We start from the raw sequence: 7,385 nt of genomic DNA, 5'->3' as shown, positions 1-7,385 counted from the left end.
GTTTCGATGTTTGACAATGCAGTTGTGCATTTGGGGAGATTGTCTGGTGCAATTCCCCTCTGATCAGGGTCTGATCAGGATGGATGAAAAAGAGGCAAGTAGGTTAAGGTTGACCAGATACTTGACTGGGAAGTCCTAACTGGGATGTTAGGCAGAAATGAAAGTCCTGGTGAGTGAAGCCAGGCAGAAGAAAATCCTGGTGAGTGAAGCCAGGTGAAATTCCTAGTGAGTGAAGCTAGGTGAAAGACCTGGTGAGTGAAGCCAGGCAGATAAGAAGCCCTAGTGAGTGAAGCTAGGCAGATTGGAAGTCCTGGTGAGTGAAGCCAGGCATGGGGAAATCCAGATGGGTCAAGATTGACCAGACATCTGGTGAAAGTCCAAGTAGGTCAAGGGAGTGACCGGATACTTGGCATGATGAAGGAAAGTCCAAGTAGGTCAAAGGATTTGACAGAATACTTGGCAAGAGGAGAAAAGTCCAAGTGGGTCAAAGGGATTGACCGGACACTTGGTGAGGGAGTCCTAGCAGGTCAAGGGAGTGACCAGATGCTAGGCATGATGTACCAACAGGTCAAGGTTGACCGAATGTTGGTTTGAGAGGCTTGGGACTTGGTTTTGGGCAAAAACCAAGAGCTGGATCGATCAGTGGATCGATCCAGGCTTTTCCCTAGCGAACAGAAAGCCTCTGGATTGATAAGTGGATCAATCCAGGCATTTCCCAACGAACAGAGAGCCTCTGGATCGATCAGTGGATCGATCCAGAGGTCCCAATCGATCAGCCGATCGATTGGGACGCTGCTGGTTCGCGCGATAAGCTCTGGATCGATCCAGGCGTTTTCCCAGAGCACAGAGGCGCTCTGGATCGATCCGTGGATCGATCCAAAGCCTCCCCGATCGATTGGGAGTTTTCGAATCGATCGGGATCCGACCGTTGTGTCGTATTTGAGATGCAGGCGTGCGATGGCTGCGGTAGAACTTCACTGATTCTTTTCAGATCTTCACCAGCTTCTCCACAGCTCTTCCCAAGCTCGAGATCGTCAGTTCTTGAAGGCTCTTGGAGGTTCTTCCAAGTCAAGAGGCGGATCAAAGCAAGAAGAAGAAACTAGGGTTAGGGTTTTTGCTCTCATTGTAAGCTTGTAAGCTTGTATTTCATTACCTTTCCCTTTCTTCTTGTATTGAGTCTTGTAGGGCTTCTCCGCCTTTGGTAGTTACCATAAAGGAGAGTTTTATTAGTGGAGGGTGTGTGTGTAGGTGTGGATCCTTGGACTAGTCACCTCTTGTGAGGTGGATACCAAGTAAACCAACCTTATTAGCGTTGTGTGGTTTGTTTCTGTATTTTTCGCTGCGCATCTTTGAAGAAACAAGCAACGACGAGCACCTAGCACGCGACGAGCTATTCACCCCCCCTCTAGCTACTTTTCGGTCCCAACACCTTGTGCTCTTGAAAAGGATTGGGCTATCTGTTGGACCCCGTGGGTATTTTGATGTGATCAATCAAGTTAGTTAGGTCTTGCTTTGTTATTTGATCCCTGTGTCTAAGTGTGTAGGAACTTAGGAGCGCAGGAAGTCGAGCGGAAGATGCAGCTAGCGAGAAGGACGACACGGGAAGGGAGCCGACGGGCTCGGTGTGTCCGAAGGACGAGAGAGCTGCGGAAGAGTACTCCGGTGGACGAGAAGAACGTGCGCGACATTCGTGTTAGAGTGTATACTAAAAGCCTAGCTTTTGGTATAAACATTTATCTAGAAATAAGAATTACATTGGTCAAATATCTACATTTATGATAAATGTAGTTGTTCAATTAATTTATATTGTAGATAACATGGAGTGTGGTGTCACAAACAGAGGATCATGTTATCAGTACCTTATAAATTATAAACAGTAGCTCACGACCATAATGGAAAGCAACAAACCATTGGAAGGTCGTAGTCTAATTAGGTATTAGTTTATCTTAACTATATAATTACACTAGTACACTTAGAGTATATTGAGTAGGACCATTAGAGGTCATTTCTTTTATACTGACTTTATAAAGAAACAAAGACCTCAGTTATATGGAAGTGTGTGCTCTTAATCCTAATATAATAACAAGCACATATATTTGATATTTATTTCTTTAATTTATCAATGGGTGAGATTTAGTTCGATGAATCAATAAGCCCGATAAGTTTAGAAATGATTGTTGGTGCAATATCCCTCAGGTCAAGGTTGACCTGGGTAACCAAGCTGAGTCTTGGTTTGGGTTTAGATGTTTGACAATAAGATATTGATTGAAGAAGAGTCAAGTAGGTCAAGGTTGACTGGATACTTGACTGGGAATTCCTAACTGGGATGTTAGGCAAAATGAAAGACCTAGTGAGTGAAGCTAGGCAGTATGAAAGTCCTGGTGAGTGAAGCCAGGCAGAAGAAAAGTCCTGGTGAGTGAAGCCAGGCAGAAGGAAGTCCTAGTGAGTGAAGCTAGGCAGATGGAAATCCTGGTGAGTGAAGCCAGGTGAAAGTCCTAGTGAGTGAAGCTAGGCAGATGGAAATCCTGGTGAGTGAAGCCAGGTGAAAGTCCTAGTGAGTGAAGCTAGGCAGATGGAAATCCTGGTGAGTGAAGCCAGGTGAAAGTCCTAGTGAGTGAAGCTAGGCAGATGGAAAACCCTAGTGAGTGAAGCTAGGTGAAAGTCCTGGTGAGTGAAGCCAGGCAAGGGAAAATCCAGATGGATCAAGGATGATCGGACATCTGGTGCTGGGAAGTCCAAGTAGGTCAAAGGATTGACTGGATACTTGGCATGAAAGAAAAGTCCAAGTAGGTCAAAGGGATTGACCGGATACTTGGCACAGAGAAAAGTCCAAGTGGGTCAAAGGGATTGACCGGACACTTGGTAAGGGAGTCCTAGCAGGTCAAGGGAGTGACTAGATGCTAGGCATGACATACCAACAGGTCAAGGTTGACCGGATGTTGGTTTGGGAGGTTTGGGACTTGGTTTTGGACAAAAATCAAGTGCTGGATCGATCAGTGGATCGATCCAGGCTCTGGATCGATCAGTGGATCGATCCAGGCTCTGGATCGATCAGTGGATCGATCCAGACCTGTCCCAGAGAGCCTCCGGATCGATCCGTGGATCGATCCAGAGGTCCAATCGATCGGTGGATCGATTGGGACGCTGCTGCCGCGCGATAAGCGCTGGATCGATCCAGGCGCGTTTCCAGAGCACAGAGGCGCTCTGGATCGATCCGTGGATCGATCCAAAGCCTCCCCGATCGATTGGGAACATTCGAATCGATCGGGATCCGACCGTTGGCGTCGTTTATAGCTGCAGGCGTTCGATGGCTGCGGCATCTCTTCTCCGATTCACTCCAGACTACTCGCCAGCTCCTCCACAGCGTTCTCAAAGATCAGATCGCCAGTTCTTGAAGGATCTTGGAAGCTTTCCAAGTCAAGAGGCGGATCAAAGGCAAGAAGAGAAGCTAGGGTTAGGGTTTATACTCATTGTAAGCTTGTATTTCTTGTATCCTTTCCCTCTCTTCTTGTATTGAGTCTTGTAGGGCTTCTCCGCCCTTGGTAGTTACCATAAAGGAGAGTTTTATTTAGTGGAGGGTGTGTGTGTTGGTGTGGATCCTTGGATTAGTCACCTCTTGTGAGGTGGATACCAAGTAAAACCAACCGTGTTAGCGTTTTGTGTTTGTTTCTGTATTTTCCGCTGCACATCTTTGAAGGAACAAGCAACGCCGAGCACCGAGCGAACGCGACGAGCTATTCACCCCCCCTCTAGCTACTTTTGGTCCTAACAATGATATCACTTATAGTGTGTGTTGTTGATTATAGAAGGAAACTGTGTCCTAGTGATCTAGGTTGAAAATGTCCCCAAGAGGAGCTCATAAGGATTGTCATGTTAAACCCTGCAGGTGGACTTAGTCCGACATGACGATAAAGTTGAGTGGTACTACTCTTGGATCTAGATATTAATTAAGTGAGTTGTCAGTAACTTACTTAATTAGTGGACATTTGTTATCTTAAACACTGGGAGACTAACACACTCATAATAAGAAGGAGCCCAAAATATAATTTGGGATTAGTGCGGTAGTTCAATAATAGTTCTTTAGTGGAATGAATTATTATTGATGAAATTAAGTTGTGTGTTCGGGGCGAACACGGGATGCTTAATTTCATCGGGAGACCAAAACCAATTCCTCCTCTCGGTCCCTATCGTAGCCTCTAGTATATAGAGATTTATACCCACCGCATACCCACCTTCTTACCCATCTAATGGGGCCGGCCAAGCTAGCTTGGAACCCAAGATAGGGCCGGCCAAGACCAAGTAGATGAGCCATGTAGGTGGCCGGCCAAAGCTTGGGTCCCAAGCTTAGGTGGCCGGCCACTAGAATATTAAAAGGGATTTTTATTAAAATTATTTCTTATGTGGATATCAAGGTTTTAAAAAGAGAGTTTAAAAATTAAAAATTTCCTTTTATAGCTTTCTACAAAAGATTAAGAGAAGAGATTAATCTCTTTCCTTATTTGTAGATTAAAAGGATGGTTTTAATTTTTGGTAAAAACTTTCCTTATTTGTAAATCATCTACATGTTTAAAAGAGAGTTTAAAATTTGAAATCTTTCCTTATTTGGTGATTAAAGGTGGATTTTAAATTTTAAGAAAACTTTCCTTTTTAACCATGTTCATGATTTAAAAGAGAGTTTAAAATTAAATATTCTCTTTTATAAGTTTCTACAAAAGATTAAGAAAAGATTTGATATCTTTCCTTATTTGTAGATTAAAAGAGATTTTAATTTTTAGAGATAACTTTCTTTTTATCCACATGTTTAAAAGAAAGATTTTAATTTATTAAATTTCCTTTTTATAAACTAATCATGAAGGGATAAAAATTATTGGAGAAATTTTTTATAAATTTCTGGAGACAAATTAGGAAGTTTTAATTAATTAAAACTCTCCTTGTTTGTAGCTTTTATATAGCCGGCCAAATAAAATTGAGAAAGAAAATTATTTTTAATTAAATAAATTTTCCTTTTCAATGAAAAAGAATTAAGGAAGTTTTTATTAAATTTTCCTTATTTGCCAAGACCAAGGATTATAAAAGAGGGGGTAGAGGAGGCTTCAAGGTGAACGACTCTATTCTATTTTTCTTCCTCTTTTCCTTGGTGGTGTGGCCGGCCCTTCCTTCTTCTCTTCTTCTTCTCTTTGTGGCCGAACCTCTTCATGCTCATGGAGTTTTAATTGGTGGCCGGATCTAGCTTGAGGAAGAAGGAGAGAAAGCCTACATCCCTTGGAGCTTGGTTGGTGGAAAAGATCTTCATCTTTTGGAAGCTTTATGCTTGGCCGAAATTTGAAGAAAGGAGAAGGTGCTTTGGTGGTTTCTCATCTCGGAAGATCGTTGCCCACACAACGTCTAAGGTTAGAAGAGGAATACGGTAGAAGATCAAGAGGTTTTTCTAAAAGGTATAACTAGTATTTTTTCTTTCCGCATCATACTAGTTATTTTTGGAAATAATACTAAATACAAGAGGCATACGATTCTAGAGTTTCGAATTTGTTTTCGATATAGTGTTCTTTTGTTTTTCTTTTCCTTGTGATTTGATTGTTCTTTTCGGTTAACCTAAAGTTATTTTAGGAAATTAAATATTAGCTTTCCATAAAAGGTTTTGTCTAGTCGGTGGTGGTTGCTCCCATATCCAAGAAGGCCATGTGCCTCGCCACGTCAGTACTGGGAACCAATTATGGAAATTAATATTTAATGGAATTAATAACTTAAGGTGACTTGGGTCGAACGTGTTAAGTTCCGCAGGAGATCCAAGTCAAAACCTAAAAGAACAAATAGATTAAGTTTTGGATCAAACGTGTTAAGTTCCGCAGGCGATCCAAAATTTAATTTAAAAGAACACATGGTAGCTAGGAAAAGGTTCAGACCTTTGTACAAAATTTTTGTACAGTGGAACCTCTAGGTTTTCCGAGTAGCAACCAACACAGGTATCGCCTCTAGGTATTTGGTATTAGTTTAATTATGCACATGTCATACATAATTTAGGCAGGTTAATAGTAGGATGTGCTAACTTTGTGGATGCTGGATCCAACTATTATGGCTTATAGTTATTATGTGTGTGATTGGACCCTTGGACATGTCAAGGGCATTTTATTGTGTGTGCATGATTATATTATAAAATACAGCAGGAGCTGTATTTAGTTTTATTAGGATTTTATTTTTTGATCTAGATACATGTACATTCCTTCGAGGAATATAGGATCAAAAAATGTAAAATTCTATTTATGTCGCGGATCGAGTCTTGCAAGGCGTGGAACCTTTTGAGGATCAGAGGCCCAGCGGAACAAGGAGCAAGATGGATGCGACAACTAGACCCGGTGGCAGTGGCCAAAGATGGCAGCAGCTAGGGTTGGTGACACACGGAGGACAGCAATAGATAAAAGCCATAATAGTTGAAAATTAGTTTTTCTATTTATTACTTTTTATGCTGTGTTGTGTGTGCTTGGTAGTATGCATATTTAGTAGGCTAGCATAGTTAAAATTCCTCATTTATAAATAACTAAGTGGGAGAGGGATTTTTAAGTAAATCCCATGGTCTCCATTACTGGTTTGTAAGTGATGCAAACAAGCTTGCGCGTTGGCTCTAAGTGCCTTCCTCCATAACGGATGAGCTTGTTTGTGGATCACTAGAACAGACTTCCATTTTTGGATGACTATAGGAAATTAATTAAGAGCGTGTGATCTTCCCCAACGAAAGGGGCATAATCTTATTAATGGACTTAGTGTCAAGTAATGGTATACACTTAGACACATCTAATAGTATCCTCCCCATCGGAGTCACTGCTGTTATTTGTGTGACCAAATGATACCAATTATTAATTTTATTTGTCAAAAAGTTAGGTTGACAAGATAATAAAATTAATGGGTTAAAACCCTCCTTTTACAAATGCTGAATTTGTATACGTCCACACTAACGTGGCATGCAAAATTCATGGTGTTTGAGGTGTTGGTGAATTTAAATAATATTGTTTGAGGAATCAATATTTTTTAAAATTCAAAAAAAATTTTTTGACCAAATATTTGATCAAAGACAGATCAACTATTAATTTTATTCGTCATAAAGTAAAGTTGACGAGATAATAAAATTAATGAATAAAATCTCCTCTTCGATTTTGTATACGTCCACACTATCGTGACATACAAAATTCATGGGGATTTTTAAGGAGTTGATCTTGACCAAGTATTTTTGTGATTCTTAGGATTTAAAATGTTTGTCAATCCCCTAGTAGTCATACTATAGAAAAGACTTAGTAGTCCCAATTGTAATGATTGGAAATAGGACTTGGACATTTAGGTAGACTGTCTTCTTAGAACTAAGAACAATATAGGTGTATTTAATTCATTAGTTG

Source organism: Zingiber officinale, chromosome 5A (genome assembly GCF_018446385.1).
Source record: "Zingiber officinale cultivar Zhangliang chromosome 5A, Zo_v1.1, whole genome shotgun sequence".
Lineage (NCBI taxonomy): Eukaryota > Viridiplantae > Streptophyta > Magnoliopsida > Zingiberales > Zingiberaceae > Zingiber > Zingiber officinale.
Note: the sequence above shows the minus strand (reverse complement) of the source record.